Below are 19,206 nucleotides of genomic sequence, written 5' to 3'. Positions count from 1 at the left end.
TAGCAAGGCTTGTTTGCGGTCTTTCTGCGTGGGAACACCTCTGCAAGCTTCATCGCGACGTGGGACATCTATACTCCAAAGGAGAAGTTCCTAGTCCTCTTCTTTCTTGCAGAACTCCAAGCTTCTTTCAACAGGTGGCAGCTTCCTTGCACCCTCAGCTGGCATTTCCTGGGCTCCTGCCCACTCTCGTCACTGTCGCGTCTATTGGACTTGATCCCCTTGTCTTACAGGTACTCAGGTCCGGAAATCCACTGTTGTTGCATTGCTGGTGTTTGTTCTTCCTGCAGAATCCCCCTATCACGTCTTCTGTGCTCTCTGGGGGTAGTAGGTGCACTTTACACCTACTTTTCAGGGTCTTGGAGTGGGCTATTTTTCTGAACCTCACTGTTTTCTTACAGTCCCAGCGACCCTCTACAAGCTCACATAGGTTTGGGGTCCATTCGTGGTTCGCATTCCACTTTTGGAGTATATGGTTTGTGTTGCCCCTATACCTATGTGCTCCTATTGCAATCTATTGTAATTCTACACTGTTTGCATTACTTTTCTTGCTATTACTTACCTAAGTTTGGTTTGTGTACATATATCTTGTGTATATAACGTATCCTTATACTGAGGGTACCCACTGAGATACTTTTGGCATATTGTCATAAAAATAAAGTACCTTTATTTTTAGTAACTCTGTGTATTGTGTTTTCTTATGATATTGTGCATATGACACCAGTGGTATAGTAGGAGCTTTACATGTCACCTAGTTCAGCCTAAGCTGCTTTGCCATAGCTACCTTCTACCAGTCTAAGCTGCTAGAAACACCTCTTCTACACTAATAAGGGATTACTGGACCTGGCACAAGGTGTAGGTAACTCTGGTACCCACTACAAGCCAGGCCAGCCTCCTACACTCACCCCCATCACTCCATCCCAACACAAAGCCCTGCATGCAACAAGAGCATGGACACCCATCATCAATGCATGGCCACTGCACATACCCACACACACCCCTAAACAATTATCACCCAAGGTCCTACACAAGAATGCAAGCACTGGGGTACAGGGTCACCCACCCATTGCACACCGTGGCACACACAGATGCAATAATCATGCCTTTACACCCCTGCAGGACCCCTACCCAACGTCACCGGACAGGAGGTTCCAGATGTGTCCACTCCCCCCACAGAAGAGGCCCACAGTGATGACAGCACCTCTGTCCAGCTGGATCTAGATGACCAGCCCGGCCCATCTGTGACCTCGGGACAGTCGGTTCCCCTCACACTGGCACAAGCCACAACAGAGCATCCCCCCTCTGGAAACATCAGCACAGCACTTACCCAGCGGGCCCATACCTCTGTCCCCAGGACACGTCAAGCAGCAGTGTGTCCACCACTATAGGGAATCCAGGCTAACCCACCACCCCAACAACAGCAGGGACCTGGGGGCAGTGGGCACACGGTTCAGGAGACAGAGGCCCAGGAACACAGGGGAACTGGGAGGGCTCCTGTGCGACAGGGGGAGGACAGGCCCAAGGAACCCACTCTCCACAAGGCCCTCTCCAACATCATGAGATCCTACCACTGTTCCCAGTAGACGATGGCAACAGTACTGGCCAAGTTTCAGGAGACCCAGCGGCTGCAGGAGGACCAGTATTTTGGGGTTCAGGGAAGAACTCAAATCCATCAATACCACCCTGGGCACCATTGTAGGGATGCTGAAGGAACTCATCAACACCAGGAGGGACACTGTGGCACAACAAGGGGCCCCTGACACTAGCCTGGATGATGGACTGCCCACCAACTCCGCCAGCGCTAGTGGACAGGAGTGTAGGAGGCTGGACTGGCTTGTAGTGAGTACCAAGGGGTACTTGCACCTTGCACCAGGCCCAGTTATCCCTTATTAGTGTATAGGGTGTCTAGCAGCTTAGGCTGATAGATAATGGTAGCTTAGCAGAGCAGCTTAGGCTGAACTAGGAGACGTGTGAAGCTACTACAGTACCACTTAGTGTCATATGCACAATATCATAAGAAAACACAATACACAATTATACTAAAAATAAAGGTACTTTATTTTTATGAAAATATGCCAAAGTATCTCAGAGTGTACTCTCAGTGAGAGGATAGGAAATATACACAAGATATATATACACAATACCAAAAATATGCAGTATAGTCTTAGAAAACAGTGCAAACAATGTATAGTTACAATAGGATGCAATGGGGACACATAGGGATAGGGGCAACACAAACCGTATACTCCAAAAGTGGAATGCGAACCACGAATGGACCCCAAACCTATGTGACCTTGTAGAGGGTCGCTGGGACTATTAGAAAATAGTGAGAGTTAGAAAAATAACCCTCCCCAAGATCCTGAAAAGTGAGTGCAAAGTGCACTAAAGTTCCCCTAAGGACAAAGAAGTCGTGTTAGAGGAAGAATGCAGGAAAGACACAAACCAACAATGCAACAACGATGGATTTCCAATCTTGGGTACCTGTGGAACAAGGGGACCAAGTCCAAATGTCACAAGCAAGTCGGAGATGGGCAGATGCCCAGGAAATGCCAGCTGTGGGTGCAAAGAAGCTTCTACTGGACAGAAGAAGCTGAGGTTTCTGCAGGAACGAAAAGGGCTAGAGACTTCCCCTTTGATGCACGGATCCCTCTTGCCGTGGAGAGTCGTGCAGAAGTGTTTTCCCGCCGAAAGAACGCCAACAAGCCTTGCTAGCTGCAAATCGTGCGGTTAGCGTTTTTGGACGCTGCTGTGGCCCAGGAAGGACCAGGATGTCGCAAATTGCGCCAGGAGGTAGAGGGGACGTCGAGCAAGACAAGGAGCCCTCTCAGCAGCAGGTAGCACCCGGAGAAGTGCCAGAAACAGGCACTACGAGGATGCGTGAAACGGTGCTCACCCGAAGTTACACAAAGGAGTCCCACGTCGCCGGAGACCAACTTAGAAAGTCGTGCAATGCAGGTTAGAGTGCCGTGGACCCAGGCTTGGCTGTGCACAAAGGATTTCCGCCGGAAGTGCACAGGGGCCGGAGTAGCTGCAAAAGTCGCGGTTCCCAGCAATGCAGTCTAGCGAGGTGAGGCAAGGACTTACCTCCACCAAACTTGGACTGAAGAGTCACTGGACTGTGGGAGTCACTTGGACAGAGTTGCTGGATTCGAGGGACCTCGCTCGTCGTGCTGAGAGGACACCCAAGGGACCGGTAATGCAGCTTTTTGGTGCCTGCGGTTGCAGGGGGAAGATTCCGTCGATCCACGGGAGATTTCTTCGGAGCTTCTAGTGCAGAGAGGAGGCAGACTACCCCCACAGCATGCACCACCAGGAAAACAGTTGAGAAGGCGGCAGGATCAGCGTTACAGAGTTGCAGTAGTCGTCTTAGCTACTATGTTGCACTTTTGCAGGCTTCCAGCGCGGTCAGCAGTCGATTCCTTGGCAGAAGGTGAAGAGAGAGATGCAGAGGAACTCGGATGAGCTCTTGCATTCGTTATCTAAAATTTCCCCAGAGACAGAGACCCTAAATAGCCAGAAAAGAGGGTTTGGCTACCTAGGAGAGAGGATAGGCTACTAACACCTGAAGGAGCCTATCAGAAGGAGTCTCTGACGTCACCTGGTGGCACTGGCCACTCAGAGCAGTCCAGTGTGCCAGCAGCACCTCTGTTTCCAAGATGGCAGAGGTCTGGAGCACACTGGAGGAGCTCTGGACACCTCCCAGGGGAGGTGCAGGTCAGGGGAGTGGTCACTCCCCTTTCCTTTGTCCAGTTTTGCGCCAGAGCAGGGCTAAGGGGTCCCCTGAACCGGTGTAGACTGGCTTATGCAGAATTGGGCACCTCTGTGCCCAAGAAAGCATTTCCAGAGGCTGGGGGAGGCTACCCCTCCCCTGCCTTCACACCATTTTCCAAAGGGAGAGGGTGTAACACCCTCTCTCAGAGGAAGTCCTTTGTTCTGCCATCCTGGGACAAGCCTGGCTTGACCCCAGGGGGGCAGAAACCTGTCTGAGGGGTTGGCAGCAGCAGCAGCTGCAGTGAAACCCCAGGAAAGGCAGTTTGGCAGTACCAGGGTCTGTGCTACAGACCACTGGGATCATGGAATTGTGCCAACAATGCCAGGATGGCATAGAGGGGGCAATTCCATGATCTTAGACATGTTACATGGCCATATTCGGAGTTACCATTGTGAAGCTACATATAGGTATTGACCTATATGTAGTGCACGCGTGTAATGGTGTCCCCGCACTCACAAAGTTCAGGGAATTGGCTCTGAACAATGTGGGGGCACCTTGGCTAGTGCCAGGGTGCCCTCACACTAAGTAACTTTGCACCTAACCTTTACCAGGTAAAGGTTAGACATATAGGTGACTTATAAGTTACTTAAGTGCAGTGTAAAATGGCTGTGAAATAACGTGGACGTTATTTCACTCAGACTGCAGTGGCAGGCCTGTGTAAGAATTGTCAGAGCTCCCTATGGGTGGCAAAAGAAATGCTGCAGCCCATAGGGATCTCCTGGAACCCCAATACCCTGGGTACCTCAGTACCATATACTAGGGAATTATAAGGGTGTTCCAGTAAGCCAATGTAAATTGGTAAAATTGGTCACTAGCCTGTTAGTGACAATTTAGAAAGAAATGAGAGAGCATAACCACTGAGGTTCTGATTAGCAGAGCCTCAGTGAGACAGTTAGGCATCACACAGGGAACACATACTTATAAGTCACAAACTTATGAGCACTGGGGTCCTGACTAGCAGGGTCCCAGTGACACATAACAAACATACTGAAAACATAGGGTTTTCACTATGAGCACTGGGCCCTGGCTAGCAGGGTCCCAGTGAGACAGTGAAAACACCCTGACATACACTCACAAACAGGCCAAAAGTGGGGGTAACAAGGCTAGAAAGAGGCTACTTTCTCACACCACCTGTCATATGTAGGCACCTGAACCTGGCCTTCAGGAGACCGAAAGTCCTCTCTATAACCCTCCTAGTTTACCCATGGGCCTCATTGTAGCGTTCCTCTGCCCTTGTCCTGGGATTTCTCACTGGGGTCAGTAGCCATGACAGGTTGGGGTACCCATAGTCACCTGCAAATGTCGAGGGACAACTGTTAGACACACACTAACTCTTAGGGACAACCCCAGACCCAGACACCTAGTCACACTGTATAGGGTCCATGTCCTCAACTAATAGCCACACACAATGCCTCTGGAGTTGCCCCATCACATAAGGGATGCTGCTATTCCTCAGAATGTAAGCGTCATGCACTGAGCCAGGAAACTTGGCATTCACATGGGAGATGTACTGGTCGGCCAAACACACCATCTGCACATTCATCAAATGGTAACTCTTCCGGTTTTTGTACACCTGTTCACTCCTGCAGGGGGGAACAAGGCCACATGTGTCCCATCAATGGCACCTATGATGTTGGGGATATGTCCCAGAGCATAGAAGTCACCTTTCACTGTAGGCAAATTCTCCACCTGAGGGAACACGATGTAGCTGCACATGTGTTTCAGCAGGGCAGACAACACTCTGGACAACACGTTGGAGAACATAGGCTGGAACATCCCTGATGCTATGGCCACTGTCGTCTGAAAAGACCCACTTGCCAGGAAATGGAGTACTGACAGCACCTGCACTAGAGGGGGGATACCTGTGGGATGGCGGATAGCTGACATCAGGTCCGGCTCCAACTGGGCACACAGTTCATGGATTGTAGCACGGTCCAGTCTGTAAGTGACAATTACATGTCGCTCTTCCATTGTCGACAAGTCCACCAGCGGTCTGTACACCGGAGGATGCAGTCATCTCCTCACCTGCCCCAGCGGACGTGCTCTATGGAGGAGAACAGCGAGCAGAGGGTCAGCCCACACCGAGGTACGAAAACACAACTTTATTACACATATTTTTAAATCCGCTATGTGCCTGTCTTAGTGTGTATGCAAGGCCTAGATATGTTTGACGCATTTAAAATTAATGCCATGTGGCCCCCTGAAATGGCGGCTGCCTGACCTGTAATGTGGGACAAGGGGAAATGAGGTAACTGCACTGGTGTTGTACACTGTCGCGGTAGGCGGTCGAAGACCGCAGCGCCATCCTGCATTGGTTTACATTGGACCCTATGGGTCCCAGGAGCCATTGATGATGTACGCCAGCGGTGACGGTACGCACCGCCGCGGACGTGACCGCCATTTTCTCTCTGTTCACTCACTTGATACCTGATCTTCGACAGGAGAGGAACTACACTGCAAGTGCTGCTGTGACCTCAGTCTGGAAGAGACAATGGCTCATGTGTCTGGGGAAAGGGCCCCTGCCTTCAGCACGGAGGAGTTGGAGAAACTAGTGGATGGCGTCCTCCCCCAGTACATGATAATCTACAGTCCTCCAGACAAACGGGTAAGTACACTGTGAGCATGCTGTATGGGCAATGCCTGTGTGGAGTGGTGTGGATGGAAGATAGGGGGGTGAGAATGAGGTGTGCATGAAAGGACGGTGAGTGGATGTGCGTCATGAAAAGGGTAGGGACGCGGGCCAATGACTGTGACGGTCCGGATGGTTATATCTTCTCCTTTTCCCCTGTACTATTCCTGTAGGTCAGCGCCCACCAGCAGAAGGATATTTGGCGTGCCATCGCCAAGGAAGTCCGGACCCTGGGGGTCCACCACAGACGGAGCACCCACTGCCGTAAAAGATGGGCGGACATTCGCCGCTGGAGTAAGAAGACGGCGGAGGCCCAGCTGGGGATGGCCTCCCAACGTGGGAGAGGTGCCCGTCCCACCATGACCCCCCTGATGTTCCGGATACTGGCGGTGGCGTATCTGGAGTTGGATGGGCGCTTGAGGGCATCACAGCAGCCACAATGGGGTGAGTACACTCTCATTCAGCTGATTCAGCACGCATTGGAGGTGTCTGGGTCGGGGAGGTGGGCTGTGGGTTCCCCTAGGCCAGGGCGAGTTTAGTAGGCAAGGTCCCTTCGTAAGGCAGGCCATGTGGCACCCCACCCCACCAGTGTTCATGGCCAACTACACCTAGTGAGGCCCCTGTGACTTCCATGTGTGCAGAATCGGGCTTGTACCCCATGTCCCTGTGATTAATTAGGGAACTCAAAGTGCACGGTGTAGTGCAGAGGGCTTCTGTGACTGTAGTGTCCGCCAACGGTAGCGGTATTGCATGCACTGAACATGTCTTTCTTCTGTCTCCAACCCCCTTTTTGTGGTCTCCCTGTTCTTGTGTGCAATAGCATCATCAGGCGGAGGAGCAGTGGCACCGGAACAGGACGGAGCTGCATCCCACATGGCCCTGGAGGGCGAGACAACAGAGTCTGAAGGCACCAGTGGGACGGAGGGCGAGGGGAGCTCCACGGTGGGGACAGGAGCTGAGACCAGCGACACGGACTCCTCCTCTGATGGGAGCTTCCTTGCGGTGGCAGGCCCCTCTGTGGCCCCGCATCTACAGATACAGCCGCTACCCCCCCTACCAGCACCGCCCTCCCAGCAGCCCCTCAGCGTGTGTCCCGTGGCCGCTCACCCAGGAGGGTGGGCATCTCCTTCACCCCTGGCACCTCAGCCCCTGCCCCTGTCAGCCCTGCTGCCCTCAGTGAGGAGGCCATTGACCTCCTCAGATCCCTCACTGTTGGGCAGTCGGCAATCTGAATGCCATCCAGGGTGTAGAGAGGCAGTTGCAACAGACAAATGCATACCTGGAGGGCGTTCATTCTGGTCAGGCAGCCCAACAGCGAGCTTTTCAGACTCTGGCCTCAGCACTGATGGCAGCCATTGTCCCTGTGTCCAGCCTCCCCCCTCCAACTTCCTCCTTCCAGACCCAAACCCCTGTACCTCAGCCTATCCCAAGCACACCCTCAGACCAGCATGCACACACCTCAACACACAAGTGAAGCTCTGGCAAACATAAGCACCACACATCCCACAGGCACTCACACAAGCATCATACCCATGCAGACATACCAACATCCATTGCCTCCACTGTGTCCCCCTCCTCCTCTTCTCCCTCCTCCCTCCCTGTCACGTCTCCACTCACACCTGCATGCACTACATCTTCAGCCACTACATCCATCACCAGCACACCCATCACCACACACCACTCACGTGCAATCACCACCCCCACTACCATTCACACATTCCGGTGTCCTCTCCCAGTGTGTCTGTGAGCCCACCTCCCAAGGTACACAAACGCAGTCACACACTCACCCAACAGCCATCCACCTCACGACAGCCTCCAGCCCATGCACCTTCACCCAAAGTCAGCAAACGTACACCTCCTACAACCACTACCTCTTCCTCCACTTCCCGTCCCAGTGTGTCTAAAAAACATTTCCTGTCCAACCTTGACCTCTTCCCCTCACCTCCCCCACCCCTTCAGTCCCCTATACCACGCCTTTCCAGGTCCCAACCCAGCACTTCAGCCACCACATCAGCGGGAACAGTGGTGCCAGCAGTAACCGGTTTCTGGAGTCCGCCAAGCAGCAGGGCAGTCAGTGTGCTAAGGAGCCAGACCACGGACAGTCCCCCACCTCAGAAGCATAAGAAGTTGGCCACTGCCTGGAGGGAGAAGAGCAAAACACCTGCCACCAGGGGCTCTCCCAGGAATACAGTTAGGAGTGGGAAGATAGGTGCGCCACCATCCAAGGTGGGCAAGGGGCACAGAAAGAAAGGCAAGTCGCCGCAAACCTGCATGGCGGACAAGACTGCCACCAGCACCGCTGCCAAGGACACCGCTGTCACCAGCACCGCTGCCAAGGACACCGCCACCACCAGCATGCTCACTGAGCCACCCACCAGCACCGCAGGCCAATGAGCGCCACAAGCAACGCCGCTACTGAGGCGCCTCAAGCAGGATGAAGCACTGTGGGCACCAAGCCCCTTCCAGAACCAGTGGAGATTCACATCCACTATCTGAGTCCTTGGCAGGATGAAGCACTCTGGGCACCAAGCCCCCTCCAGAACCAGTGGAGAAAGGCATCCACTACCTCAGTCCTTGGCAGGATGAAACACTCTGGGCACAAAGCCCCCTCCAGAACCAGTGGAGATTCACATCCACTACCTGAGTCCTTGGCAGGATGAAGCACTCTGGGCACAAGGCCCCCTCCAGAACCAGTGGGGATTCACATCCACTACCTGAATCCTTGGCAGGATGAAGCACTCTGGGCACAAAGCCCCCTCCAGAACCAGTGTAGAAAGGCATCCACTACCTCAGTCCTTGGTAGGATGAAGCACTCTGGGCACAAAGCCCCCTCCAGAACCAGTGTAGACTGTTATCCACTTGAAAGACTGTGGCTTTGCACTCCCCAGGATGCAGCATTGGGCAACCCACCCACTGGAGAGACTGTGGCTTTGCACTCCCTAGGATAAAGCAGTGGGCAAACCACCCACTGGAGAGACTTGAGAGACGGTGGCTTTGCACTCCAGGATAAAGCAGTTGGCAAACCACCCACTAGAGAGACTTGAGAGACTGTGGCTTTGCACTCCCCAGGATGCAGCAGTGGGCAACCCACCCACTGAAAAGACTTGAGAGACTGTGGCTTTGCACTCCCCAGGATAAAGCAGTGGGCAAACCACCCACTGGAGAGACTTGAGAGACTGTGGCTTTGCACTCCAGGATAAAGCAGTGGGCAAACCACCCACTGGAGAGACTTGAGAGACTGTGGATTTGCACTCCCCAGGATAAAGCAGTGGGCAAACCACCCACTGGAGAGACTTGAGAGACTGTGGCTTTGCACTCCCCAGGATACATCAATGGGCATGGAGCCCCCTCGTGGAGCTGACGTTGTGCACTCATCCGGCTGAGGTCCCCCCTTTCCCTTCCCCCTGAGGTGCCTGTTGTATTTCTATCTGATGCCCCAGCAGTGTTCTCTCCGTTTTGATTGGGTATCTTGTGTGCGCTTCGGTCATGCATTTTGGGGCCAGTAAACAACGGACTATGTATGTGTAGTACATGGACTTGAATTATTGGTGTATATATTTGTTAATAGTATATATATATTTTTGAGTACTGGATTTTAATTGATTACAATCGATACAATCATTTCCTTTTGTCTTTGCATTCTTCCGAGGGAGTTGGGGGGTGTAACTGTAATGTATCTACATGTATTTGTGTGTGTGTTGTAGTGGGTGAGGGCGGGGTGGGGGTGTTGCGTGTGTGTGTCACTCTCTTTTCCCTCCCCCCTCCCCTGTGTCGTTGGTGCAGTACTCACTGTGGTCTTCGCCTCTGGCGTTCGTGCTCCTGGTAGAGGAGCAGGAAGACAAAGGCAGGTAGTATATGGAGTTCGTGCTCCATGGCGTCCTGGTTCCTCGTGGGGTGTGTAGAGGTGAGCGTTTTCCCTTCCAAGTCCTGTTTCGGCCGTGTTTTTGTTCACGGTGAATCCGCCTCAGAAAAGGTGGCGGATTGGCCTGTTGTAATACTGTGGGCGGTACATTGCCTTCCGCCGGGCTGTTGGCGGTTACCGCCGCGGTGTTTGTTTGTACCGCCGTGGCAGTCGGAGTGTTAAAGTGGCTGTCTATGTTGGCGGTTTCCGCCATGGTCGTGATTCCATTTTTTTTACCGCTGGCCTGTTGGCGGATTTACCGCCGCTTTAACACCGACCCCCAGGGTTGTAATGAGGGCCTTAATTCTTTGTCAGTATTTAAACCAAAAGGTTCATTGTTATCTATTTCCAAGATATACTTGGATTCCAACTTCCGTAATTCATGTTCTCTGCCTCTACCTCTACCGCTGATTCATTTCAGTACCTGGTCAATAGCACTGTATGATAACAATGTGTGATCCCCATCATGTGTGGAAATGATGGGCTACTGGGTAGTTACCATCTTTGTTCTTAATAGCCCATAAATGTTGCTTTATTCTCTTGTTTACAGGGAGAATGGTACTCCCGATGTATACCTTGGGGCAGGGACAAAACAGTGCATAAACTGGAAACTCAGTTTTGCAGTTCAAGGACTTCCTCATCTTAATGGTCCTTTGGAAGGGGGTGTGTAGTTCTGTAGTGTTTCTCCCGTTCTCACATGCCTTGCATTTGAGGCATTTACAAAAACCTGTTGTAGGCTTCAGCCACTGGGGTTTGCTAGTGTTTACCTATCTACATACTCCCTCATAGGTCTAGCCTTTCTAATTGTGTATTTGAGGTTTCTTACTAATGCTCATCTATATAGTGGGATCATTCTTCATGAGTTGCCAGTGTTTACTAAGTGCTTTCCTCAACTGTGGATTCTTTTCATGATATGTTTTTATAAACCTGATAGTGTTGTATTCGCTGGTGTCCTTAATTCTTTCCTTCTTACTCGTTGAAAGAGGATGTCATCCCTTTTAAGGCTGGAATCTCTAGATTTAGCTAAGGCTAGGGTATCCATTGCATAGCCTCTTGCTTGTAGCCTAGACAGCATGTCTTTCTGTGTAATTTCAATTTGCTTTTGTGTGCTGCAAATACATCTTGTCCTTACCAATTGTCCGTAAGGGATATTGTGTTTAAGGGCCATCGGGTGAAAACTTTGTGCATCTAGGGTACTGGTTCCCGCAGTGGGCTTTCTAAATACTGTGGTTACCAATTTGGACTCCTGCACCAAAATTCTAACACCCAAGAAGTTCAACTGGGCCCTACTCGTTTGGCATGTAAAATGCAAATTTAGACTGTTGCCATTAATACAAACAGGTCATCAATACACCTTACACATAGCAGGATTCAGTCTTTCCACTCACTCATCTTTGGGCTGTACCTGCTCCTCCCACCAGCTCAAATGCAAATTCGCATTGCTTGGGGCGAAATAGGTACCCATTGCATTCCCCTCTCCTGCTGAACAAATTCTCCTTTAAAGAGAACATTGTTTTGGGTCAGACCCCCTCTATCATTTTAAGGAGCATGATGTTATGTACAGAAAATTTCAAAGGTTGTACTCTCAAAAAATGTTGAAATGCTCTTAAACCATCTGCATGGAGTATACTTTAGTACAAGGTTGATACGTCTAGGCTCATTATAAGAATGCCCTCCTTCCAAGACATATCGAATAATATTTAGAGAAACTCAGAAGTATCTTTGATGTATGACAGGAGGGTCCTCACCAAGGGTTGTAAAAAATAATCAGTATAAATAGAAGTATTCTCAAAGTTTCTTCCTGTTGCAGCTAGGATACGCCTGCCAGGTGGTTTAATTGTGTCCTTACGCACCTTAGTGATGAGATAAAAGATGGGTATTACAGGCTTATCCATGCTAAAAAGATTGTACTCACCCCATTTCTACAATTCAGAGTCTCTCCATTTTCCCTGCTGACAAGAGAAATTATTTTTTCACCTTGTCCTACATTTTAATGGAGATCCTGGAATAACATTGTGCATCATTCAATTGCATAAAGGCTTCTTCCATATAAATGTCCTTGCTCCACAAAACAACATTGCTTCTTTTATCAGAAGCACTAACTGCCCAATCATTCCTGGCTTCCCATTTTGGCATAACCTCTTTGAATTTCATATTCTTGTTTCTAGGCAATCTCATACCCTTATTAGATATAAATTGTATTTTCTTTAATTCCCCAATCATTAATTCTAAAACACTTAATTATTAGCATGTGAAGTGCTGGGAACAAATTTAGAGTTGGGTCTAAAATCAGTATCTTCACCTTCCTCCAAATTGAGTTTCTTCAGTATATGTGTATTCTCTCCCAGGAACTCCACCTCCTCCCCTAATGATATTAAATGACTTAGGCCACCCATGTCTGCAAATTTCAAAGCATCAGATGGATGTCCAACTTTAGCACCCACAGGTCTGTGTTTAGATCTTGTCGCAAATTATTTTTTTCAATTTCAGCTGGCACACAAACTTGAATAGATATATACAAGATTGTGCGTAATTAAAACCAGCTACGGGACAGAATGAAAGATCCAAGTATAACATCTTCTTATCATCAGGGGACAGGGGAATATCTGTTAACTCTATTACTGTGTTGTTTGGTGCACTCCGTCCATCATCCTTTTGTGTTGCTAAAGTTGCCCTAAGTGGGAAGGGTAAGCCCAGACGTGGGTCCCTTGCTCACTGTGCCACTGGATTCATGCTAGCCTGGCTGATGAAGGGTGATACCCTGAAACCGATCTCAGGATGCTTGTTTCCAGGTCCAGGGAGGACCTGGCTTGGCAGTTCGGGCTGGACTGTTCCTATGAGGAATAGGGTCAAGACTGATTTCCATATGGCTGGGTCCAAACTGGTGTGGCATGGTGAGCAAAAGAACAATGGATTAAACCCAGATCTGTGACTGGGGCGAGTGGTTGCGTTGTTCAGCGCTCCACCCATCATCCTTTTGTGTTGCTAAAGTTGCCCTAAGTGGGAAGGGTATGCCCAGGCGTGGGTTCCTTGCTCACTGTGCCACTGGATTCAGGCTAGCCTGGCTGATGAAGGGTGATACCCTGAAACTGGTCCTAGGATGCTTGTTTCTAGTCCAGGGAGGACCTGGCTTGGCAGTTCGGGCTGGACTGTACCTATGAGGAACAGGGTCAAGACTGATTTGCATATGGCTGGGTCCAAACTGGGGTGGCATGGTGAGCAAAAGAACGATTGATTAAACCCAGATCTGTGACTGGGGGTGAGTGTTTGCATTGTTGAGTGCTCCATCCATCATCCTTTTGTGTTGCTAAAGTTGCCCTATGTGGGAAGGGTATGCCCAGACGTGGGTTCCTTGCTCACTGTGCCACTGGATTCAGGCTAGCCTGGCTGATGAAGGGTGATACCCTGAAACTGGTCCTAGGATGCTTGTTTCTAGTCCAGGGAGGACCTGGCTTGGCAGTTCGGGCTGGACTGTTCCTATGAGGAACAGGGTCAAGACTGATTTGCATATGGCTGGGTCCAAACTGGGGTGGCATGGTGAGCTAAAGAATAATGGATTAAACCAAGATCTGTAACTGGGGGTGAGTGTTTGCATTGTTCAGCACTCCATCCATCATCCTTTTGTGCTTCTAAAGTTGCCCTAAAGGGGAAGGGTATGCCCAGACGTGGGTCCCTTGCTCACTGTGCCACTGGATTCAAGCTAGCCTGGCTGATGAAGGGTGATACCCTGAAACCGGTCCCAGGATGCTTGTTTCCGGTCCAGGGAGGACCTGGCTTGGCAGTTCGGGCTGGACTGTTCCTATGAGGAACAGGGTCAAGACTGATTTGCATAAGGCTGGGTCCAAACTGGGGTGGCATGGTGAGCAAAAGAACGATGGATTAAACCCAGATCTATGACTGGGGTGAGTGTTTGCCTTGTTCAGCACTCCGTCTATCATCCTTTGTGTTGCTAAAGTTGCCCTAAGTGGGAAGGGTATGCCCAGACGTGGGTCCCTTGCTCACTGTGCCACTGGATTCAAGCTAGCCTAGCTGATGAAGGGTGATACCCTGAAACCAGTCCCAGGATGCTTGTTTCCAGTCCAGGGAGGACTGCCTTGGCAGTTCGAGCTGGACTGTCCCTTTGAGGAACAGGGTCAAGTTTGATTTGCATATGGCTGGGTCCAAACTGAGGTGGCATGGTGAGCAAGAGAACAATGGATTAAACCTAGATCTGTGACTGGGGGTGTGTTTGCATTGTTCAGCACTCTGTCCATCATCCTTTTGTGTTGCTAGTGCAATATTTCTACCTGCTGCGTGTCATCTGCCCTTTCTGTTAGGCATTTGTTCCTGTTTCTGTAGGGTTTCATTGCATCCTTTGTTAGTGATTGGTACACCTGTCCATGCATAAAAAACAGAATTCATCCTACCGATACGCATGATTTTTCATTCCTTTCGCCCCCTCCTTCTATCTCAGATCCTGGGTCAGAGCTCAAATCACTCAGTAGCACTTCTTGTCTGGGTTGGTTTGCTTCTCCAAGATTCTGTCTCTGTATTGTTTCAAATCTGCTAGCACAGATAAAGATCTCCCCCTCTTATTATCAGTTTTATGACAATGGCATTTTTGAGCTTTTCTTTGCTTTATGCTTTCCTCTTATTTTACCATATGTGTTCTCATCCCCACTTTGAATAATGATATCTTTTCTTGTCCCTTTCTTGATCTTGCTCCTTAATCAGTTGGTTATTAATCTCTTTGATTTGCTCCACCAGATTGTATCTTTCTCACCCCGCATACTTCACTAAGATCTTAATCATAGTCATTAAACTATGTATGTAGGCTTCAACTCATTCCTAAATGAGATTGGATGGTGGTGTAGGAGGCTGGACTGGCTTGTAGTGAGTACCTAGGGGTACTTGCACCTTGCACCAGGCCCAGTTATCCCTTATTAGTGTATAGGGTGGCTAGCAGCATAGGCTGATAGATAATGGTAGCTTAGCAGAGCAGCTTAGGCTGAACTAGTGTAGGAAAGTACCATCTTGCATGGCATGTTACCCCCATTTTTCACTGTATATATGTTGTTTTAGTTGTATGTGTCACTGGGACCCTGGTAACCCAGGGCCCCAGTGCTCATAGGTGTGCCTGAATGTGTTACCTGTGTAGTGACTAACTGTCTCACTGAGGCTCTGCTAACCAGAACCTCAGTGGTTATGCTCTCTCATTTCTTTCCAAATTGTCACTGACAGGCTAGTGACCATTTTTACCAATTTACATTGGCTTACTGGAACACCCTTATAATTCCCTAGTATATGGTACTGAGGTACCCAGGGTATTGGGGTTCCAGGAGATCTCTATGGGCTGCAGCATTTCTTTTGCCACCCATAGGGAGCTCTGACAATTCTTACACAGGCCTGCCACTGCAGCCTGAGTGAAATAACGTCCACGTTATTTCACAGCCATTTTACACTGCACTTAAGTAACTTATAAGTCACCTATATGTCTAACCTTTACCTGGTAAAGGTTAGGTGCAAAGTTACTTAGTGTGAGGGCACCCTGGCACTAGCCAAGGTGCCCCCACATTGTTCAGAGCCAATTCCCTGAACTTTGTGAGTGCGGTGACACCATTACACGCGTGCACTACATATAGGTCACTACCTATATGTAGCTTCACAATGGTAACTCCGAATATGGCCATGTAACATGTCTATGATCATGGAATTGCCCCCTCTATGCCATCCTGGCATAGTTGGCACAATCCCATGATCCCAGTGGTCTGTAGCACAGACCCTGGTACTGCCAAACTGTCCTTCCTGGGGTTTCACTGCAGCTGCTGCTGCTGCCAACCCCTCAGACAGGCAGCTGCCCTCCTGGGGTCCAGCCAGGCCTGGCCCAGGATGGCAGAACAAAGAACTTCCTCTGAGAGAGGGTGTGACACCCTCTCCCTTTGGAAAATGGTGTGAAGGCAGGGGAGGAGTAGCCTCCCCCAGCCTCTGGAAATGCTTTGGTGGGCACAGATGTGCCCAATTCTGCATAAGCCAGTCTACACCGGTTCAGGGACCCCTTAGCCCCTGCTGTGGCGCGAAACTGGACAAAGGAAAGGGGAGTGACCACTCCCCTGACCTGCACCTCCCCTGGGAGGTGTCCAGAGCTCCTCCAGTGTGCTCCAGACCTCTGCCATCTTGGAAACAGAGGTGCTGCTGGCACACTGGACTGCTCTGAGTGGCCAGTGCCACCAGGTGACGTCAGAGACTCCTGCTGATAGGCTCCTTCAGGTGTTAGTAGCCTATCCTCTCTCCTAGGTAGCCAAACCCTCTTTTCTGGCTATTTAGGGTCTCTGTCTCTGGGGAAACTTTAGATAACGAATGCAAGAGCTCATCCGAGTTCCTCTGCATCTCTCTCTTCGCCTTCTGATAAGGAATCGACTGCTGACCGCGCTGGAAGCCTGCAAACCTGCAACATAGTAGCAAAGACGACTACTGCAACTCTGTAACGCTGATCCTGCCGCCTTCTCGACTGTTTTCCTGCTTGTGCATGCTGTGGGGGTAGTCTGCCTCCTCTCTGCACCAGAAGCTCCGAAGAAATCTCCCGTGGGTCGACGGAATCTTCCCCCTGCAACCGCAGGCACCACAAAGCTGCATTACCGGTCCCTTGGGTCTCCTCTCAGCACGACGAGCGAGGTCCCTCGAATCCAGCGACTCTGTCCAAGTGACCCCCACAGTCCAGTGACTCTTCAGTCCAAGTTTGGTGGAGGTAAGTCCTTGCCTCACCTCGCTGGGCTGCATTGCTGGGAACTGCGACTTTGCAGCTACTCCGGCCCCTGTGCACTTCCGGCGGAAATCCTTTGTGCACAGCCAAGCCTGGGTCCACAGCACTCTAACCTGCATTGCACGACTTTCTAAGTTGGTCTCCGGCGACGTGGGACTCCTTTGTGCAACTTCGGCGAGCACCGTTTCACGCATCCTCGTAGTGCCTGTTTCTGGCACTTCTCCGGGTGCTACCTGCTTCAGTGAGGGCTCTTTGTCTTGCTCGACGTCCCCTCTCTCTTCAGGTCCAATTTGCGACCTCCTGGTCCCTCCTGGGCCCCGGCAGCGTCCAAAAACGCCAAACGCACGATTTGCGACTAGCAAGGCTTGTTGGCGTCCTTCCGGCGGGAAAACACTTCTGCACGACTCTACAAGGCGAGAGGGATCCGTCCACCAAAGGGGAAGTCTCTCGCCCTTTTCGTTCCTGCAGAAACCTCAGCTTCTTCTGTCCAGTCGAAGCTTCTTTGCACCCGCAGCTGGCATTTCCTGGGCATCTGCCCATCTCCGACTTGCTTGTGACTTTTGGACTTGGTCTCCTTGTTCCACAGGTACCCTAGATTGGAAATCCACAGTTGTTGCATTGCTGGTTTGTGTCTTTCCTGCATTATTCCTCTAACACGACTACTTTGTCCTTAGGGGAACTTTAGTGCACTTTGCACTCACTTTTCAGGGTCTTGGGGAGGGTTATTTTTCTAACTCTCACTATTTTCTAATAGTCCCAGCGACCCTCTACAAGGTCACATAGGTTTGGGGTCCATTCGTGGTTCGCATTCCACTTTTGGAGTATATGGTTTGTGTTGCCCCTATCCCTATGTTTCCCCATTGCATCCTATTGTAACTATACATTGTTTGCACTGTTTTCTAAGACTATACTGCATATTTTTGCTATTGTGTATATACAGGGAGTGCAGAATTATTAGGCAAGTTGTATTTTTGAGGATTAATTTTATTATTGAACAACAACCATGTTCTCAATGAACCCAAAAAACTCATTAATATCAAAGCTGAATATTTTTGGAAGTAGTTTTTAGTTTGTTTTTAGTTTTAGCTATGTTAGGGGGATATCTGTGTGTGCAGGTGACTATTACTGTGCATAATTATTAGGCAACTTAACAAAAAAAAATATATACCCATTTCAATTATTTATTATTACCAGTGAAACCAATATAACATCTCAACATTCACAAATATACATTTCTGACATTCAAAAACAAAACAAAAACAAATCAGTGACCAATATAGCCACCTTTCTTTGCAAGGACACTCAAAAGCCTGCCATCCATGGATTCTGTCAGTGTTTTGATCTGTTCACCATCAACATTGCGTGCAGCAGCAACCACAGCCTCCCAGACACTGTTCAGAGAGGTGTACTGTTTTCCCTCCTTGTAAATCTCACATTTGATGATGGACCACAGGTTCTCAATGGGGTTCAGATCAGGTGAACAAGGAGGCCATGTCATTAGATTTCCTTCTTTTATACCCTTTCTTGCCAGCCACGCTGTGGAGTACTTGGACGCGTGTGATGGAGCATTGTCCTGCATGAAAATCATGTTTTTCTTGAAGGATGCAGACTTCTTCCTGTACCACTGCTTGAAGAAGGTGTCTTCCAGGAACTGGCAGTAGGACTGGGAGTTGAGCTTGACTCCATCCTCAACCCGAAAAGGCCCCACAAGCTCATCTTTGATGATACCAGCCCAAACCAGTACTCCACCTCCACCTTGCTGGCGTCTGAGTCGGACTGGAGCTCTCTGCCCTTTACCAATCCAGCCACGGGCCCATCCATCTGGCCCATCAAGACTCACTCTCATTTCATCAGTCCATAAAACCTTATAAAAATCAGTCTTGAGATATTTCTTGGCCCAGTCTTGACGTTTCAGCTTGTGTGTCTTGTTCAGTGGTGGTCGTCTTTCAGCCTTTCTTACCTTGGCCATGTCTCTGAGTATTGCACACCTTGTGCTTTTGGGCACTCCAGTGATGTTGCAGCTCTGAAATATGGCCAAACTGGTGGCAAGTGGCATCGTGGCAGCTGCACGCTTGACTTTTCTCAGTTCATGGGCAGTTATTTTGCACCTTGGTTTTTCCACACGCTTCTTGCGACCCTGTTGACTATTTTGAATGAAACGCTTGATT

Source organism: Pleurodeles waltl, chromosome 11 (assembly GCF_031143425.1).
Source record: "Pleurodeles waltl isolate 20211129_DDA chromosome 11, aPleWal1.hap1.20221129, whole genome shotgun sequence".
NCBI lineage: Eukaryota > Metazoa > Chordata > Amphibia > Caudata > Salamandridae > Pleurodeles > Pleurodeles waltl.
Note: the sequence above shows the minus strand (reverse complement) of the source record.